Source organism: Phyllobates terribilis, unplaced genomic scaffold, assembly GCF_046119375.1.
Source record: "Phyllobates terribilis strain yellow unplaced genomic scaffold, ASM4611937v1 Scaffold_8__6_contigs__length_399053987, whole genome shotgun sequence".
Lineage (NCBI taxonomy): Eukaryota > Metazoa > Chordata > Amphibia > Anura > Dendrobatidae > Phyllobates > Phyllobates terribilis.
Genome location: NW_027362768.1, coordinates 238,255,671 through 238,277,712, shown reverse-complemented (window position 1 = coordinate 238,277,712; position 22,042 = coordinate 238,255,671).

The window sequence follows — 22,042 nt, the reverse complement described above, 5'->3', positions numbered from 1 at the left end:
GTGTGCGTGTTGATAAGGGCAAATTGAGGACTCTTTCCTACAGGCAATTACGTCAGGTTAAAAGCGCAGTGGCAAAAAAGCCTTGTCATAGCAGCAGACAAGTTTTTGAAGCTGCTGGTGCCTCCAACGTCCCCCGAACAACAAGATGCAGGGTCCTTCAGAGGTTTGCAGCTGTGCATACGCCATCCTGTCGACCTCCTCTATCCACTTCACACTAGCAGAAACGGCTCCAGTGGGCTAAACATTACATGAAGACTGATTTCAAAACTGTTTTCTTCACAGATGAGTGCCGTGCAGCGCTCGATGGTCCAGATGGATGGAGTGGAGGATGGCTGGTTGATGGACACCCCACGCAAACACGGCTACAGCGTCAACAAGGAGGAGGTGGAGTAATGTTTTGGGCTGGAATCATGGGGAGAGAGATTGTCGACCCCTTTAGGGTCCCTGAAGGCGCTAAAGATGAACTCCATAATGTATGTGGATTTTCTCATACAGCACTTCCTGCCATGGTTCAAGAAGAAGAACCGTGTATTTCACAGCAAGATCATTTTTTTGCATGATAATGCACCATCTCATGCTGCACATAAAACATCTGCATCTCTGGCTGATATGGGCATAAAAGGGGACAAACTTATGGTGTGACCCCCATGCTCCCCTGACCTCTACCCCATTCAGAACCTCTGGAGCATCATCAAAAGGAGTGTCTATGATGGCGGGAGGCAGTTCACATCTAAGCAACACCTCTGGCAGGGTATTCTGTCCTCATGCAAAACAATTGAAGCAGAAACCATCCAAAACCTGACAAATTCAATGGACGAGAGAGTTCAGAAGCTCCTTTGGAACAAGGGGTCCTATGTGAAAATGTAACATCACCTAGAATAAAGTTTTGAGTTGAAAACTGTTTGATTTCAGTTTCTAATAACCTGCTAATGCTTATAATTTCAAAAATGACCATTTTTTTGGTCTTTATTAAAATGAAAAGGTTGATCGAAAAGTTTGGGGGATCTAAGAGTGTGGCAACCCAGTAGTCATGATTACTTCGAATTCTGACAATATGAGGGTCATGTTGCAGGTAGTGCAGCAAGAAGGCACTTATGTGTCTTGCGCATCTCGGAGCCCCAAAATTATTTTCCGGGCTAGATGCAGCTAAAAATTATTATTAATTTTAAATCTGGTGGAGCTTAGTATAGATGGCCTAATAGGATCAGTGCTGCACACTGCTACAAAGCCCAAATTATTTTCCAGCCAAGATACAGATAAACATGATTAGTAATTTTAAATCTTTTGGAGCTTATTATAGATGGCCTAATAGAATCAGTGCTGCACACTGCTACAAAGCCCAAATTATTTTCCAGCTAAGATACAGATAAACATGATTAGTAATTTGAAAGCTTAAAATGGTTGGTAGGGTGATTTTAACCAATCATCAAGCTTTTACTCTCCCCAGGATGACACAGGGGTAGAAAAGTCGTTTCGGATCCATGATTTGTTCATCTTTATGAACGTGAGACTGTCTACATTATCAGTGGAGAGCCGCGTGCGCTTATCTGTCAGCACACCACCAGCAGCGCTGAACACACGTTCAGACAGAACGCTGGCTGCGGGGCATGACAAGATCTCCAAGGCGTTAGTGGCTAGCTCTGGCCATTTATCCAGATTGGAAGCCCAAAAAGAGCAAGGGTCCAGTGACTAGTGTTGAGCCACCCCCGTAATGTTCGAGTTCGGTTCGTCGAACACCCGTGTGTTCGCCGAACTGTTCGTCGAACTGTTCATCGAACACCTTCGAACACCGTTAAAACCAATGGCAGGCAAACAAAAACACATAGAAACACATAGAAAACATCTTCAAAGGTGTCCAAAAGCTGACAAACTGCTCAGAAGACACAACTAACACATGGAAAAGTGACAAGTACATATAGTCATGCGAAAAGAAAAGAGGTGGAGGAGTAAAAGGAGGGGGAGACACAGATATAGGCATGTCATGCCCTTCTAAAATCCAAAAAGTGAGAAGCCGACACGGCCAGTCCGTTCCTGCCTATGCCACCTCTGTGTCGCCGGGTTTGTGCCAGAGCCGCGGTGGACCCTGACGGCCAGCCCCCCTATCCCAATACTGGTGCCTGTCCGCCGGTGGGTCGAGGCCCCCCACGGTGGGGGGGGGAGTAACATCTGCAGAAGAAAGACCATCTTCCAGCCAAACTAAGATGTCGACTTCTTTTCGTGGACAATGTGATACGATCCCATTCTTACGGACACGCCCATCGCTACAAATTCTAGATGAGGCACAAAAACAGCAGGTGCTTCAACGGATATCAAGTGCTCCTTCAAGTGGGCTCTCCATCACCTCAATTTCAACATCACAAATACTCCAGTCCTCAGAGGTTTCACCCCAATCGCACTTGCTTCCTCACAGCTCCCAAGTCTCCAGCTGCCCGTCTGAGTATGGGGTAACACAGATGGCTGAGTCTGCCCAGCTGTTTACTGATACTATAGCCTGGGAAACGGAGGTCTGCTCCAGAGCTTCTGTTAATCCAGATGAGGAAATGATCTGATCCGATGCCCAGAATCTTTATAAGTTGGATCCAGGACCAGATGAAGAAGGTTCTGAGCATAATGTAGACCCTTGTTCCCAAACTGTAACTCCTGTTGGTGGAGACAATGATGAAGATGATGATGAGACTCAAATACCTGATTGGAGCGACAACTTGACTTTTCGGTCAGGGCAGGAAGAGGTTGGCTCTGAGGGCGACGGGTGTTATAACACACAGGGTGATGATGACGAGGTTGGAGATCCCACTTACTGTCAACCCACAGTCAGACAGTCGATGAGGTCAGCAGAGGAGGTGGAGGAGGATGTGACTAGCCCTGGGGATGGGGATGACTCGGTACCCGGGCATTTGCCTGGCCTTGGGGATGTCGCGGTGGTCGGCTCCCTGGCCCGTACCCTGGGGTCTCTCTTTAAAAGGGTGGATAATTGTTAATTTTATAAGAGTTCATGATGCCACCTGTGGTATCTGGTGACAAGCACCAGCGCTGCAGCAGTCCACTGAGGCCGGTGATAAGGCAGCTCGATGGTATAGCTCCCCACAGGTGGAGCTAGGTCTCAGGGCAGCGTATGCAGGGGGAATGCAGGACAGGCGAGACCCAGCTGGGTCAGAGCAAGAACGGGAACGGACATGGTAGTCACTTCAGTACCTTTTACTGGTGGAAATTCAGGCACATCCCGGAGCACTGTAGGGTGAAGGGTGCATATCAGGATCCTCCCCAATGAGCGGGTGTAGGGCCTCCTGTTTCTTGCCTCTGCGTAGTAAGTTTCTGACCTGCCTGGAGCTAGGCCTAACTTTGTCTCTGTCCTGCGCTGGCTGACCTTGTGGTAGGGCCTTCTCTTGGAGTTCACGCTCCCAGTATGCGGGGCCTAAGAGTCTCCTGTCTCTGTTACATATCAGCACCTTAGCGATCCTGGGACTTGTAGTTCTCCAGGGATTCCGGTTATGCCTTACTGGGTCATAGAGATACCGGTAAGCTCGGATCCTGTGTCCGGTAAATGCTTCGGGGTATGCTGGTCAAGCTCCTCTGCCCCTTATGTACTAACTCGCCACTCGCCTTCGGCCTACTCGGGCCCTCACTAGGCTATACACACTAACGGCAGCTTGCCGCGCTTCACTGATCTTACGGCATCAGCACACCTTAAGCTCTATCTGGGCTCCCTGAATCTAGCAAGCAGGAGCCTCGTGCTCCACTGCTAAACTATTAACTGCGTTCTCTAGACTAGACTGAGCTCCACTGCAGACTGACCTCTCTTTGGCTTCTCTACTGCAGGAACTCTTCAGAGGAACTGAACTGCCTAGCTCCACCTTCCCTATTTATATCCCAAACGGGCTCCCTCTGCTGGTCTGAGTTGGAAGGTGGAGATGTGAGAATGTTTATGGGGGCCTCTTGTGGAGGATTCCATCAATGCACTCTTGTAGGATCTGTGATACCAAGCGCAGCGGGGCATCACAGATGCTATTGACGACGAGGTTAGGTTGCACCTTCCTGAACAGAGACGGAGTACTGGAAGCACATCAACAACTGCATCCTCAACCACAACTCTGCCTCTGACCACAAGTCGTAGTGGCTCTACAGGTCACATGGGCTTTAAGCCTTGCATAGCCTGGGCATTTATTCAGATCGATAAGGATGACCCAACTCGTGTTATCTGTAATATTTGTCAGCAAAAGCTAAGTAGAGGCCAAAAAATACATAGTTTGAGTACTTCATGCATGTACCGTCACATGGATATGAAGCATAAGTTGCAGTGGGAAGCTCACTGTGCTACAATGCGGCCTAGCCGGCTGGGCCAACCACCGTCTGCCCCATCTTGTGCATCCGCAGCCTCTTCATACTCTGTGACTGGGGGGACAGCAGTCACACATGCTTTTGGACGCAGACCTGCCACCTCTTTACCCGCAACAGCCAGTGTGATTGGCAGGTCGTCAGTTCATTGGGAAGTGGAAACACCTGCTAGTGTTGAGCGCTCTCCGACATCGAGAGCGCCACCTTTGGATCAAGGCAACCTAACATGTCCGCCTGCATCTTCCTCACAGACCGGCAGTTGCCGGGGACACCCTACTCAACACCGTCTAAGCACAACAGCCAGCCCTCGGTCCCTCAGATGTGGAAAAGTAAAAGACCATTTCCTCCTAGCCATGAGAAAGCTAAGAGGTTGAATTTCACCATCTGCAAGCTGTTGGCTACAGAAATGCTGCCTTTCCACCTGGAGGACACAGAGGATTTTCAAGACCTTATGTCCGTCACAGTGCCCCAGTACCAGATGCCCAGTCGGCACTACTTCTCAAAGAAAGGTGTGCCTGCACTCCACTAGCATGTCGCACACAATATCACCGCTTCTTTGAGAAACTCTGTGTGTGACCGGGTGCACTTCACCACAGACACTTGGAGGAGAAGGCATGGACAGGGGCGTTACATGTCGCTGACTGGGCACTGGGTAACTATGGTGACAGCAGGACAAGGGGCTGCTGTCCAAGTTTTACCGTCCCCACGAGTTGTGTGTTAATCCTCTTTATCTCGAACTTCCTCCACTGCTTCTGCCTCCTCAACCTCCTCTCGGTCCTCCACCTGCACCCAAAGCCTGTCTGGTAATGCCACCTGCTTTCTAACTGCGCAGAAGGAATCCTGCACACCTCCTTACTATGCTGGCAGCAGGGCTCAACGCATCAGTGTTTACTTTGAAATGTCTGGGAAATGTGAGTCACACAGCTGAGGAGTTTTGGTCAGCTCTGGAGACCCAGTTTCATGAAAGGTTGTCTCCACTGGACCTGCAACCAGGGAAGGCCATGTGCGACAATGCTGCAAACCTGGGTGCGGCACTTCGCCAGGGCAATGTCACACACGTGCCTTGTATGGCTCACGTGTTGAACCTGGTTGTCCAGCAATTTTTAGCCCACTATCCCGGACTAGATGGCCTTCTGCAGAGTGCACGGTCGCTGTGTGCTCACTTCCGCCGTTCGCATCCCGCAGTTCAACGACTTACATCTCTACAGAAGTCGTTGGGCCTGCCAGTTCACCGGCTGAAATGCGATGTGCCGACACGGTGGAATTCAACTCTGCACATGTTGCAGCGACTGTGGCAGCACCGACAAGCCCTGGTGCAATACGTTCTGACGTATAACCTGGGCCAACGAGATCCAGAGGTGGGGCAAATCACGATGGAGGAGTGGTCTCAGATCAGTGACCTATGCACCCTTCTGCACAGTCTTGAAATGGCGACGAAGATGTTTAGTGCTGACGATGCCATTATCAGCATGACTATTACGGTGATTTACATGCTGGAGCACATGTTAAACAAAATTCGGAGTCAGGTGGTGGGACAAGAGGAGGTGGAGGAAGTAGAGGAGGAGTCGTATGCGGAAGGGATAACATCTCCAAGGTCCAGACGGTTGGCAGCACCAAGGCGGCAGGCATGGGAGGGTGGGGGAGAGGGATTAACCAGGGCGCATGGTAGCAGCCAAACTGTTGAGGAAGGTGCAGGAGCCGAGGAAGAAGTGGAGGACAAACTGGTAATGGGCATGGAAGACTCATCAGATGAGGGAGACCTTGATCACATTTCTGTTGTGCGAGGTTGGAGGGAGAGGGCAGAGGAAGGAAGCATGATTCTTACCTCGCTACCAACACAACAAGGACTTGGTCCTTCTGGATGCGCAAGACACATGAGTGCCTTCTTGCTGCACTACCTGCAACATGACCCCCGGATTGTCAGAATTCGAAGTAATCCCGACTACTGGGTTGCCACACTCTTAGATCCCCGGTACAAAAGTATATTTGCCGAAATAATTCCTGCCATAAAAAGGTATTGACGAATGCAGGAGTATCTGTTGCAGAATCTTACATGTGCTTTTCCACAAAACACCAGTGGTGCACGTAGTGAATCTCACAGTTCTAACTTGCCAACGGTGGGACTGTCGAGTCTTCATCACTCAAACAGTAACAGTAACACAGTATCTGCTGGTAACAGCAATTTTGTGGAATCGTTTCACCACTTTTTTAGACCATCCTTTGCAAGGCCACAGGAGACAAGAAGTCTGACACATAGTCAATGCCTAGAGAGGATAGTACAGGAGAATCTCCAAGTGAACATCGAAGCCATGACTGTGTCACTGGACCCTTGCTCATTTTGGTATTCCAATCTTGAAAAATCGCCGGAGCTCGCCACTCATGCCTTGGAGATCTTGTCATGCCATGCAGCCAGCGTTCTCTCTGAACGTGTGTTCAGCGCTGCTGGTGGTGTGCTGACAGATAAGCGCACTCGGCTGTCCACTGAGAATGTAGACAGACTCACGTTCATAAAGATGATCAAATCATGGATTCGCAAGGACATTTCTACCCCTGTGTCATCCTTGGGAGACTAAAAGCTTGGGGATTTGGTAAAATCACCTCACCAACCGTTTTAAGCAACAGTGGGGCAATTGATGCCACTTAACCCTAGAACGCATGACCATAAAAATCTACACTTTCAGATACCTGGGGCCCTTTATTCCCGTGTGCAAATAACATGGAATAACTCAAACTCAAATGACAAACAACTATATACATGAAGAATACCTAGAGTTTCAAAATTCTAACTAAAGCAATCTTGCAGAATATAGAAAACAATTAACTGGGCGGGCCTGCAAGGCCACAGGTATGCGTTCTAGGGTTAAGTGGTGTCTGTGCCACAATTTTGGGAGTCCCCTTGCTGTGTCTTCCGTGACATTGGCATCGTCAATTCCAGGTGGGTTGGGTCGCACCCCCCCTTTTAACTGTAAGAAACTACATACACTATGGCTTGGGGTAACACAGATGGTTGAGTCTGAAGAGCTGTTTACTCAGAGGTCTGCTCCAAATCTTCAGTGTCTGCTAGTCAGCGTAGAATTTTTAACTGCATCTAGCCTAGGCAATACTTTGGGCGTAGTAGCCCAGCTGCGAAGCAACCTGCACCGCCTGTGTATCTAATAAGAATTTTTAAATTAATCTAGCCTAGGCAGACTGTGGGGACCCCCAACCAAACCCAGATGCTCAGCCCCCCTACCGCCCCCCTTTCATGGACAACCCAATAATGTAACTCTTACAACTGGATGGGTGAGGATCGGTCACAGCTTTATTAACTCTTTATACTCATTCCATTAGAAAGGCATTTTATTTCTAAAATAATTCAGCTTGTTGCAGCATGCCCTGGGTCCCCACTCCGGCAAGTTGGCCAACAAGTGTAACTCTCCAACATGTCCTTTCTATTTCCAGGCCACGGAGGATCCAGCGTACTCGTATGCAGGACTCTGACCCCCACCCATCACTCTTAACGCTTGTTCCACTCCGTCCTGGAGTCCTGACAGGAATATGTCCAGTCCAATATCTATTAAGTGAACACCGTCGGGCCGTATGAGGCCTGCTTTATCTCCTTCCAGTTGTCGGTGTCGTATCACTACACCGCCTCTGTCTCTTCTAAATTTTGCCATCCGAATATTTATTACCCGCCTTGTCCATTCGATGGCCGTGATGTCTCGCGCACCTTGCCATACCGCTATCGGCACAATCTCTGACCATACTATAGCTAATTTTGTGAAAAATTCTCTGAACCGCTCAGTGTCTAGTTTCATTATTGCCATTAGTTATGCGCTCTTGTGATGACCTAGGTTGTTTCCCCCGGCCTGTATAACTAAGATGACCGGACCTCTTGCCTCTCTCCCTACCTTGATTACCTCCATTAGTACCTGTGGCCATAGCAGGCCTCTAATACCTCTCCAGTTGAAATATGTGTTATGAAACTCTAATTTCCTCCCGCCTGGGCGGACTTTCGCCCTTTTTTGTGCCCAATATATATACGAGTGGCCTATCACTCACACTGTTGGCTTAGCGTCACCTGTAAAAGAAACAAACCACGTTAGGATAACAAGTCCGGTCTTATGTATCTCGCCAAACACGTGGATCGCCATCTCCCTATCCTCTGAACTTCCGTTTCTGACAGTCCTGCTCTTGCTGCTTCCGTGGCCGCACCTATGCGGAATGAGTGTGTCCCGTAATCTTTGGGGTGGTTCCCTGCCGATGTTATGTATTTATTAAATATAGTTTGGAACAGGTATCTTGATAATGGCGTTCCATCAATGTGTGATACGAAGAAATTACTTTGTGATCTGATGGTTAGATATGTTTTTACTATTGTTACCCGACTCAGTGTACCGTTTGTGGGTTGTAGAAGTACCCAAGTACCCCTGCCCGCTGGAACCGTTTTCGATTGGTGTATGCGTACACGTATTGCATTATTGGCTATGACTACTTCCTGGTGTAATAAGCGTCCACTGGTGGTAATTTTGGATTGAGGGACTAATTCGCTTATACATAGCGCCCTGAAGAAGACGATCACAAATGCAGTAGACATTAGTGTTGCTTCAAATTGTGAGTGTCATGTTACTGGTGTTAGGGATAAGATGTGAGAAATCAGTTTTAGTGACACGGGACGGGACGTCTACATTCCTGACTTGGCTGACCCCTTTTCCACCCTTTTATGGATTGTCTGATGATGAATCTTTGTCACATCTCCCCAATTCAGTAGTTGGAAGTGAAATGCTACTCCAGTCAGACACCGCTGCGCTGACGCCCCTGATATGCCCCTCATCATTAGCTGGTGGAGAAATTCTATGGTGACTTGTGATCTGGCTTGTTCACATTGGTCAACCCGTCTGCCTGCTACTAGTTGTGTCCACTCTTCCCATGCCTTACCGTATGCTTGCCACGTTGACGGGGCAACTGACGCTCTGATTAATGGCATCAACTATTCGCCACTAGATCCCATAGGGAGGGTGGGCAACTGTTGCCCGATGGGTGGGCGTTGTGGAAGAGCTCTGTGAAAATCTGCCAATTGAATTGTTATAAAGCGTTAGCAGCAGCTTTATACCCCTCAGCATAGTGGCTAGCGCGGACCCATACATTGTGTTTTAGGCACAGGAATACTAGCCTGCGTAGTAGGCCTAGCACTGGGAGAGACGATGATGCCATCTTATTAATGCAGTGCGCTAGGCTGGTGTTTTGTGTTATGAAGCGTATATTTTTGTTAGCCAGGAGCGCGCCCCATATTTCTATTGCTACCACTATTGGGAAAAATTATTTTCAGGGCTAGATGCAGCTAAAAATTATTATTAATTTCAAAGCTGGTGGAGCTTGGTATAGATGGCCTAATACAATGAGTCCCACACACTGCTAGAAGCCCAAATATTTTTTCAGAGGTAGATGCAAATAAAAATTATTTTTAATTTGCAACCTGATAGAGGTCAGTATAGATGGACTAATAGAGAAAGTCCCACACACTGCTAGAAGGCCAAATATTTTTTCAGAGCTAGATGCAGATAAAAATTATATTCAATTTGCAACATGATGGAGGTCAGTATAGATGGACTAATAGAGAAAGTCCCACACACTGCTAGAAGGCCAAATATTTTTTCAGAGCTAGATGCAGATAAAAATTATATTCAATTTGCAACCTGATGGAGGTCAGTATAGATGGACTAATAGAACAAGTCCCACACACAGCTAGAAGCCCAAATATTTTTTCAGAGGTACTGTAGATGCAGATAAAAATTATTTTTAATTTGCAACCTGATGGAGGTCAGTATAGATGGACTAATACAACAAGTCCCACACACAGCTAGAAGCCCAATATTTTTTCAGAGCTAGATGCAGACAAAAAATTATTTTGAATTTGCAACCTGATGGAGGTCAGTATAGATGGACTAATAGAGAAAGTCCCACACACTGCTAGAAGGCCCAATATTTTTTCAGAGGTAGATGCAGAAAAAATATATTCAGTTTGCAACCTGATGGAGGTCAGTATAGATGGACTAATACAACAAGTCCCACACACAGCTAGAAGCCCAATATTTTTTCAGAGCTAGATGCAGACAAAAAATTATTTTGAATTTGCAACCTGATGGAGGTCAGTATAGATGGACTAATAGAGAAAGTCCCACACACTGCTAGAAGGCCAAATATTTTTTCAGAGTTAGATGCAGAAAAAAATTATATTCAGTTTGCAACCTGATGGAGGTCAGTATAGATGGACTAATAGAGAAAGTCCCACACACTGCAAGAACGCCACATATTTTTTCAGAGGTAGATGCAGAAAAAAATATATTCTGTTTGCAACCTGATGGAGGTCTGTATAGATGGATTATTAGAACAAGTCCCACACACAGCTAGAAGCCCAATATTTTTTCAGAGGTAGATGCAGAAAAAAATATATTCAGTTTGCAACCTGATGGAGGTCAGTATAGATGGACTAATACAACAAGTCCCACACACAGCTAGAAGCCCAATATTTTTTCAGAGGTAGATGCAGAAAAAAATATATTCAGTTTGCAACCTGATGGAGGTCTGTATAGATGGATTAATAGAACAAGTCCAACACACAGCTAGAAGCCCAAATATTTTTTCAGAGGTAGATGCAGATAATTATTTTTAATTTGCAACCTGATGGAGGCCAGTATAGATGGACTAATAGAGAAAGTCCCACACACTGCTAGAAGGCCAAATATTTTTTCAGAGCAAGATGCAGATAAAAATTATATTCAATTTGCAACCTGATGGAGGTCAGTATAGATGGACTAAGAGAACAAGTCCCACACACAGCTAGAAGCACAAATATTTTTTCAGAGGTACTGTAGATGCAGATAAAAATTATTTTTAATTTGCAACCTGATGGAGGTCAGTATAGATGGACTAATACAACAAGTCCCACACACAGCTAGAAGCCCAATATTTTTTCAGAGGTAGATGCAGAAAAAAATATATTCAGTTTGCAACCTGATGGAGGTCTGTATAGATGGATTAATAGAACAAGTCCCACACACAGCTAGAAGCCCAATATTTTTTCAGAGGTAGATGCAGAAAAAAATATATTCAGTTTGCAACCTGATGGAGGTCAGTATAGATGGACTAATACAACAAGTCCCACACACAGCTAGAAGCCCAATATTTTTTCAGAGCTAGATGCAGAAAAAAATTATATTCAATTTGCAACCTGATGGAGGTCAGTATAGATGGACTAATAGAATGATGCTATGCCCAAAAGATTTTACTTCACTAGGTGCAGTAAAAAAATTGGTATTCTATACACAGGTGGTATATCTTGCAACACAGATAGGCTACTCCACTGACTAGCACACTCTGCAATAGGCCAAAAAGGATTAGCTTTGCTAGATTCAGCCAAATGCTGTGAAAAAAACTTGCACAGCACTGGCACAGACCTGCCTGGCAAAAACTGATAGGAACTGATGTAACCTAGTCCTGAAAAGGACTCCAATTACATTTAGTCTTTACACCCACAACCTATCTATTTAAGAGCACAGACCTGCCTGATAAAAGTCATAGGAAATGTTGTAACCTAGTCCTTAAAAGAACTGCAATCACAACTATTCCCTACTCCCAAGCTATCTGTAGATTTGTGCGAAAATTGGCTTGAAATTAACAAGGTATAGCGCACACAGCAACAGCGGTGCCGTCTAACACGCAGCTGCAGCAGTGAGAAAATGGTGGCGACGGGGAAAATGGCTTGGTCTTATAGGGCAAGGACATGTGACATACACTGCCAATGACACATGCCCTTGCTTGTGTGAAAAAAAGTACTTCGCTCCGTGTGTGCGCTGCTGATAGGCTGACAGATTGCACCTCCCCACTGTAAATGCGGGAAAGAGAAAAAAAAAATGGAGATCTTCATTGTTCCTGCAGAGATCCATCCCCTGCCCCTCCCCCCACCCCGCTGTACACTCAAACTGCGTATTAACATTAATTTTCATCATTACTGAGAAAAAATCCAGTTATGATTTTGGTGCACGAACAGTTATCGAACATAACCTCGAACAGCCGAATTTTTCTCAAATTGTTCGTGTTCGCCGAACGGCTCGAACACCGCCCAAAACAGCTCGAATTTGAGATTGGCGAACAGTTCGAGTAGAACAACGCTCATCTCTACCAGTGACACAGTCATGGCTTCAATATTTACTTGGAGATACTCCTGTACCATCGTCTCTAGGCGTTGACTATGTGTCAGACTTCTTGTCTCCTGTGGCCTTGCAAAGGATGGGCTAAAAAAGTGGTGAAATGATTCCGCAAAATTGATGTTACCAGCAGATACTGTGGTTCTGTTACGGTTTGAGTGCTGAACACTTGACGGTCCCACGGTTGGCAAGTTGGAACTGTGAGATTCACTACGTGCACCACTGGTGTTTTGTGGAAAAGCACATGTAAGATTCTGCAACAGTCTCTGCTGATACTCCTGCATGCGTGCATCCCTTTCTATGGCATGAATAATTTCGGCAAATTTACTTTTGTACCGGGGATCTAACAGTGTGGCAACCCAGTAGTCAGGATTATTTCTAATTCTCACAATTCGAGGGTCATGTTGCAGGTAGTGCAGCAAGAAGGCACTCATGTGTGTTGCGCATCCAGGAGCACCAAGTCCCTGTTGTGTTGGTGGCGAGGTAACAATCATGCTTCCTTCCTCTGTCCTCTCCCCCCAACTTCGCACAACAGAAATGTGATCAAGGTCTCCCTCATCTGATGAGTCTTCCATCAGTTCGTCCTCCACTTCTTCCTGGGCTCCTGCTCCTTCCTCACTAGTTTGGCTGCTACCATGCACCCTGGTAAAACCATCTCCCCCACCCTCACATGCCTGCCGCCTTGGTGCTGCCGACCGTCTGGACCTTGCAGATATTAGCCCTTTCGCATACAACTCCTCCTCCTCTACTTCCTCCACCTCCTCCTGTGCCACCACCTGACTCCGAATTCTGTTCAGCATGTGCTCCAGCATGTAAATCACCGGAATAGTCATGCTGATAATGGCATCGTCAGCACTAAACATCTTCGTCGCCATTTCAAAACTGTGCAGAAGGGTGCATAGGTCCCTGATCTGAGACCACTCCTCCAGCGTGATTTGCCCCACCTCTGGATCTCGTTGGCCCAGGCTATACTTCAGAACGTATTGCACCAGGGATTGTCGGTGCTGCCACAGTCGCTGCAACATGGGCAGAGTTGAATTCCACCGGGTAGGCACATCGCATTTTAGCCGGTGAAGTGGCAGGCCCAACGACTTCTGTAGAGATGAAAGTCGCTGAGCTGCGGGATGCGAACGGCGGAAGTGAGCACACAGCGACCGTGCCCTCTGCAGAAGGCCATCTAGTCTGGGATAGTGGGCTAAAAATTGCTGGACAACCATGTTCAACACGTGAGCCATACAAGGCACGTGTGTGACATTGCCCCGGCGAAGGGCCGCACCCAGGTTTGCAGCATTGTCGCACACGGCCTTCCCTGGTTTCAGGTCCAGTGGAGACAACCATTCATGAAATTGGTTCTCCAGAGCTGACCACAACTCCTCAGCTGTGTGACTCACATTTCCCAGACATTTCAAAGTAAAAACCGCCTGATGACGTTGAGCCCTACTGCCAGCATAGTAAGGAGGTGTGCAGGATCCCTTCTGCGCAGTTAGAAAGCTTGTGGCATGACCAGACAGGCTTTGGGTGCAGGTGGAAGACCGAGAGGAGGTTGAGGAGGCAGAAGCAGTGGAGGAACTTTGACATAAAGAGGATTGACGCACAACTCGTAGGGACGACAAGACTTGGACAGCAGCCCCTTGTCCTGCTGTCACCATAGTTACCCAGTGCCCAGTCAGCGACATGTAACGCCCCTGTCCATGCCTACTCGTCCAAGTGTCTGTGGTGAAATGCACCCTGTCACACACAGAGTTTCTCAAAGAAGCGGTGATGTTGTGTGCGACATGCTGGTGGAGCGCAGGCACACCTTTCTTTGAGAAGTAGTGCCGACTGGGCATCTGGTACTGGGGCACTGCGACGGACATAAGGTCTCGAAAATCCTCTGTGTCCACCAGGCGTAAAGGCAGCATTTCTGTAGCCAAGAGCTTGCAGATGGTGAAATTCAACTCTTAGCTTTCTCATGGCTAGGAGGAAATGGTCTTTTACTTGTCCACATCTGAGGGACCGAGGGCTGGCTATTGTGCTTAGACGGGGTTGATAAGGGTGTCCCCAGCAAACTACCGGTCTGTGAGGAAGATGCAGGCGGACCTGTTAGGTTGCCTTGATCCAAAGGTGGTGCTATCGATGTCGGACAGCGCTCAACACCAGCTGGTGTTACCACCTCCAAAGAAAATGATGACCTGCCAATCACGCTGGCTGTTGCGGGTAAAGAGGTGGCAGGTCTGCGCCCCAAAACAGGTGTGTCTGCTGTCCCCCCAGTCACAGAGGATGAAGAGGCCGCGGATGCACAAGATATGGCAGACGGTGGTTGGCCCGGCCGGCTAGGCCGCATTGTAGCACACTGAGCTTCCCACTGCAACTTATGCTTCATGTCCATGTGTCGGTTCATGCATGAAGTACTCAAACTATGTATTTTTTGGCCTCTACTTAGCTTTTGCTGACAAATGTTACAGATAACACGAGTTGGGTAATCTTTATCGATCTGAAAAAATGCCCAGGCTATGCAAGGCTTAGCACCCATGCGACCTGAAGAGCCACCACGACTTGTGGTGAGAGGCAGAGTTGTGTTTGAGGATGCAGTTGTTGACGTGCTTCCAGTACTACGTCTCTGTACAGGAAGGCGCAACCTGACCTCGTCGTCACTAGCATCTTCCTCCACCTCCTCTGCTGACCTCATCTCTTGGCTGACTGTGGGTTGACAGTAAGTGGGATCTCCAACCTCATCATCATCACCCTGTGCGTTATCACACCCGTCGTCCTCAGAGCCAACCTGTTCCTGCCCTGACAAAAAACTAAAGTTGTCGCTCCAATCAGGTATTTGAGTCTCATCATCATCTTCCTCATTGTCTCCACCAACAGGAGTTACAGTTTGGGAATGAGGGTCTACATTATGGTCAGAACCTTCTGCGTCTGGTCCTGGATCCGACTCATAAAGATTCTGGGCATCAGTGCAGATCATTTCCTCGTCTGGATTCACAGAAGCGCTGGAGTTGACCTCTGATTCCCAGGCTATAGTATGAGTAAACAGCTCTGCAGACTCAACCATCTGTTCTACCTCATACTCAGACGGGCAGCTGGAGATTTGGGAGCTGTGAGGAAGCAAGTGCGATTGGGGTGACACCTTTGAGGACTGGAGTATTTGTGATGTTGAAGTTGATGTGGAGGAGAGCCCACTTAAAGGAGCACTTGATATCCGTTGAAGCACCTGCTGTTTTTGTGCCTCATCTGGGATTTGAAGCGATTGGCGTGGCCGTAAGAAAGGGATCTTATCACATTGTCCGCTAAAAGAAGTAGACATTTTAGTTTGGCTGGAAGATGGTCTTTCTTCTGCAGATGTTACTGTTGCTTTAACACCTACCCCACGGACACAACCTTTTTTCCCCTTCCCAACACGCCTATTCCCCTTTCCACCAGCAGCAGGCCTTTTTCCACTCATTTTGGTGGTTAACTAATTCACAACTCTGGAGTTGTTTGCACAAAAAAACAATGGATGGGAACCGAGCAGAGCTGAGTGGCCAAACTGTGGTATTAGGCCAAAACTATTGGCTGGGTTAGATGGAGAAAAAAATTATATTCGATTTGCAACCTGATGGAGGTCAGTATAGATGGACTAATAGAACAAGTCCCACACACAGCTAGAAGCCCAAATATTTTTCAGAGGTAGATGCAGAAAAAAAATATATTCAGTTTGCAACGTGATGGAGGTCAGTATAGATGGACTAATAGAGAAAGTCCCACACACTGCTAGAAGGCCAGATATTTTTTCAGAGCTAGATGCAGACAAAAAATAATTTTGAATTTGCAACCTGATGGAGGTCAGTATAGGTGGACTAATAGAACAAGTCCCACACACTGCTAGAAGGCCAAATATTTTTTCAGAGCTAGATGCAGAAAAAAATTATATTCAGTTTGCAACCTGATGGAGGTCAGTATAGATGGACTAATGGAACAAGTCCCACACACAGCTAGAAGCCCAAATATTTTTTCAGAGGTAGATGCAGAAAAAAATTATATTCAGTTTGCAACCTGATGGAGGTCTGTATAGATGGATTAATAGAACAAGTCCCACACACAGCTAGAAGCCCAATATTTTTTCAGAGGTAGATGCAGAAAAAAAATTATTTTTAATTTGCAACCTGATGGAGGTCAGTATAGATGGACTAATAGAGACAGTCCCACACACTGCTAGAAGGCCAAATATTTTTTCAGAGCTAGATGCAGAAAAAAATTATATTCAGTTTGCAACCTGATGGAGGTCTGTATAGATGGATTAATAGAACAAGTCCCACACACAGCTAGAAGCCCAATATTTTTTCAGAGGTAGATGCAGAAAAAAAATTATTTTTAATTTGCAACCTGATGGAGGTCAGTATAGATGGACTAATAGAGACAGTCCCACACACTGCTAGAAGGCCAAATATTTTTTCAGAGCTAGATGCAGAAAAAAATTATATTCAGTTTGCAACCTGATGGAGGTCAGTATAGATGGACTAATAGAGAAAGTCCCACACACTACTAGAAGGCCAAATATTTTTTCAGAGCTAGATGCAGAAAAAAATTATATTCAGTTTGCAACCTGATGGAGGTCAGTATAGATGGACTAATAGAACAAGTCCCACACACAGCTAGAAGCCCAAATATTTTTTCAGAGGTAGATGCAGATAAAAATTATTTTTAATTTGCAACCTGATGGAGGTCAGTATAGATGGACTAATAGAGAAAGTCCGACACACTGCTAGAAGGACAACTATTTTTTCAGAGCTAGATGCAGAAAAAAATTATATTCAGTTTGCAACCTGATGGAGGTCTGTATAGATGGATTAATAGAACAAGTCCCACACACAGCTAGAAGCCCAATATTTTTTCAGAGCTAGATCCAGAAAAAAATTATATTCAGTTTGCAACCTGATGGAGGTCAGTATAGATGGACTAATAGAACAAGTCCCACACACAGCTAGAAGCCCAAATATTTTTTCAGAGGTAGATGCAGATAAAAATAATTTTTAATTTGCAACCTGATGGAGGTCAGTATAGATGGACTAATAGAGAAAGTCCCACACACTGCTAGAAGGCCAAATATTTTTTAAGATCTAGATGCAGATAAAAATTATTTTTAATTTGCAACCTGATGGAGGTCAGTATAGATGGACTAATAGAGAAAGTCCCACACACTGCTAGAAGGCCAAATATTTTTTCAGATCTAGATGCAGATAAAAATTATTTTTAATTTGCAACCTGATGGAGGTCAGTATAGATGGACTAATAGAGAAAGTCCCACACACTGCTAGAAGGCCAAATATTTTTTCAAAGCTAGATGCAGAAAAAAATTATATTCAGTTTGCAACCTGATGGAAGTCAGTATAGATGGACTAATAGAACAAGTCCCACACACTGCTAGAAGCCCAAATATTTTTTCAGAGCTAGATGCAGAAAAAAATTATATTCAATTTGCAACCTGATGGAGGTCAGTATAGATGGACTAATAGAATGATGCTATGCCCAAAAGATTTTACTTCACTAGGTGCAGTAAAAAAATTGGTATTCTATACACAGGTGGTATATCTTGCAACACAGATAGGCTACTCCACTGACTAACACACTCTGCAATAGGCCAAAAAGGATTAGCTTTGCTAAATTCAGCCAAATGCTGTGAAAAAAACTTGCACAGCACTGGCACAGACCTGCCTGGCAAAAACTGATAGGAACTGATGTAACCTAGTCCTGAAAAGGACTGCAATTACAATTAGTCTTTACTCCCACAATCTATCTATTTAAGAGCACAGACCTGCCTGATAAAAGTCGTAGGAAATGCTGTAACCTAGTCCTTAAAAGGACTGCAATCACAACTATTCCCTACTCCCAAGCTATCTGTAGATTTGTGCGAAAATTGGCTTGAAATTAACAAGGTATAGCGCACACAGCAACAGCGGTGCCGTCTAACACGCAGCTGCAGCAGTGAGAAAATGGTGGCGACGGGGAAAATGGCTTGGTCATATAGGTCAAGGACATGTGACATACACTGCCAATGACACATGCCCTTGCTTGTGTGAAAAACAGCACTTCGCTCCGTGTGTGTGCTGCTGATAGGCTGACAGACTGCACCTCCCCACTGCAAATGCGGGAAAGAGAAAAAAAAATGGAGATCTTCATTATTCCTGCAGAGATCCATCCCCTGCCCCTCCCCCCACCCCGCTGTACACTCAAACTGCGTATTAACATTAATTTTCATCATTACTGAGAAAAAATCCAGTTATGATTTTGGTGCACGAACAGTTATCGAACATAACCTCGAACAGCCGAATTTTTCTCAAATCGTTCGTGTTCGCCAAACGGCTCGAACACCGCCCAAAACAGCTCGAATTTGAGATTGGCGAACAGTTCGAGTAGAACAATGCTCATCTCTAGTTACATGTCGCTGACTGGGCACTGGGTAACTATGGTGACAGCAGGACAAGGGGCTGCTGTTCAAGTCTTGCCATCCCCTTAAGTGGGGCATCAATCCTTTTGATCTCAAAGTTCCGCCACTGCTTCTGCCTCCTCAACCTCCTCTCGGTCCTCCACCTGCACCAAAAGCCTGTCTGTTCAGCCACAAGCTTTCTAACTGCACAGAAGGGATCCTGCACACCTCCTTACTATGCTGGCAGCAGGGCTCAACATCATCAGGCGGTTTTTACTTCGAAATGTCTGGGAAATGTGAGTCACACAGCTGAGGACTTGTGGTCAGCTCTGTAGAACCAGGTTCATGAATGGTTGTCTCCACTGGACCTGAAACCAGGGAAGGCCGTGTGCGACAATGCTGCAAACCTGGGTGCGGCACTTCGCCGGGGCAATGTCACACGCGTGCTTTGTATGGCTCACGTGTTGAACCTGGTTGTCAAGCAATTTTTAGCCCACTATCCCGGACTAGATGGCCTTCTGCAGAGGGCATGGTCGCAGTGTGCTCACTTCCGCCATTCGCATCCCGCAGCTCAGCGACTTACATCTCTACAGAAGTCACTGGGTCTGCCACTTCACCGGCTAAAATGCGATGTGCCTACCTGGTGGAATTGAACTCTGCACATGTTGCAGCGACTGTGGCAGCACCGACAAGCCCTGGTGCAATACGTTGTGACGTATAGCCTGGGCCAACGAGATCCAGAGGTGGGGCAAATCACGCTGGAGGAGTGGTCTCAGATCAGGAAAATATGCACCCTTCTCCACAGTTTTGAAATGGTGACGAAGATGTTTAGTGCTGACCATGCCATTATCAGCATGACTATTCCATTGATTTACATGCTGGAGCACATGTTAAACAGAATTCGGAGTCAGGTGGTGGCACAAGAGGAGGTGGAGGAAGTAGAGGAGGAGGAGTTGTATGCAGAAGGGCTAACATCTGCAAGGTCCAGACGGTGGGCAGCACCAAGGCGGCAGGCATGTGAGGGTGGGGGAGATGGTTTTACCAGGGCGCATGGTAGCAGCCAAACTAGTGAGGAAGGGTCTGGAGCCCAGGAAGAAGTGGAAGACGAACTGATGGAAGACTCATCAGATGAGGGAGACCTTGATCACATTTCGGTTGTGCGAGGTTGGGGGGAGAGGGCAAAGGAAGGAAGCATGATTGTTACCTTGCCACCAACACAACAGGTACTTGGTGGTCCTGGATGCGCAAGACACATGAGTGCCTTCTTGCTGCACTACCTGCAACATGACCCTCGAATTGTGAGAATTAGAAATAATCCTGACTAATGGGTGGCCACACTGTTAGATCCCCGGTACAAAAGTAAATTTGCAGTAATTATTCCTGCCATAGAAAGAGATGCACGCATGCAGGAGTATCAGCAGAGACTGTTGCAGAATCTTACATGTGCTTTTCCCCAAACAGTAGTGGTGTACGTAGTGAATCTCACAGTTCCAACTTGCCAACCGTGGGACCGTCGAGTTTTCTGCACTCAAAACGTAGCAGAAACACAGTATCTGCTGGTAACATCAATTTTGCGGAATCATTTCACCACTTTTTTAGCCCATTGTTTGCAAGGCCACAGGAGACAAGATGTCTGACACATAGTCAATGCCTAGAGACGATGGTACAGGAGTATCTCCAAGTAAACATTGAAGCCATGACTGTGTCACTGGACCCTCGCTCTTTTTGGGCTTCCAATCTGGATAAATGGCCGGAGCTCGCAACTTACGCCTTGGAGATCTTGTCATGCCCCGCAGCCAGCGTTCTGTCTGAACGTGTGTTCAGCGTTGCTGGTGGTGTGCTGACAGATAAGCGCATGCTGCTCTCCACTGATAATGTAGACAGACTCACGTTCATAAAGATGAACAAATCATGGATCCGAAATGACTTTTCTACCCCTGTGTCATCCTGGGGGAGTAAAAGCTTGATGATTTGTTAAAATCACCTCACCAACCGTTTTAAGCTTTCAAATTACTAATCATGTTTATCTGTATCTTGGCTGGAATATAATTTGGGTCTTGTAGCAGTGTGCAGTACTGATTCTATTAGGCCATCTATACTAAACTGCACCAGATTTAAAATTACTAATCATGTTTATCTGTATCTTGGCTGGAAAATAATTTGGGCCTTGTAGCAGTGTGCAGTACTGATTCTATTAGGCCATCTATACTAAACTCCACCAGATTTAAAATTACTAATCATGTTTATCTGTATCTTGGCTGGAAAATAATTTGGGCCTTGTAGCAGTTTGCAGTACTGATTCTATTAGGCCATCTATACTAAGCTCCACCAGCTTTCAAATTAATAATAATGTTTAGCTGCATCTAGCCCGGAAAATAATTTTGGGGCTCCTAGATGCGCAATACACATGAGTGCCTTCTTGCTGCACTACCTGCAACATGACCCTCAGACTGTCAGAATTCAAAATAATCCTGACTACTGGGTTGCTACACTCTTAGTTCCCCACACTCTTCGATCAACCTTTTCATTTTAATAAAGAACAAAAAAATTTTCATTTTTGAAATTATAAACATTAGCAGGTTATTAGAAACTGAAATCAAACAGTTTTCAACTCAAAACTTTATTCTAGGTGATGTTACATTTGCACATAGGACCCTTTGTTCAAAAGGAGCTTCTGAACTCTCTCGTCCATTAAATTTGTCAGGCTTTGGATGGTTTCTGCTTCAATTGTTTTGCATGAGGACAGAATACCCTCCCAGAGCTGTTGCTTAGATGTGAACAGCCTCCCGCCATCAAAGACACTCCTTTTGATGATGCTCCAGAGGTTCTCAATGGGGTTGAGGACAGGGGAGCATGGGGGTCACACCATAAGTTTGTCCTCTTTTATGCCCATATCAGCCAGAGATGCAGTTGTGTTATGTGCAGCATGAGACGGTGCATTATCATGCATGAAAATGATCTTGCTGTGGAATACACAGAAAGTGCTGTTTGAGAAACTCCACATACATTATGGAGTTCATCTTTACCCCTTCAGGGATCCTAAAGGGGCCGACAATCCCTCTTCCCATGATTCCAGCCCAAACATTAATCCACCTCCTCCTTGTTGGCGCCTTAGCTGTGTTTGCATGGGGTGTCC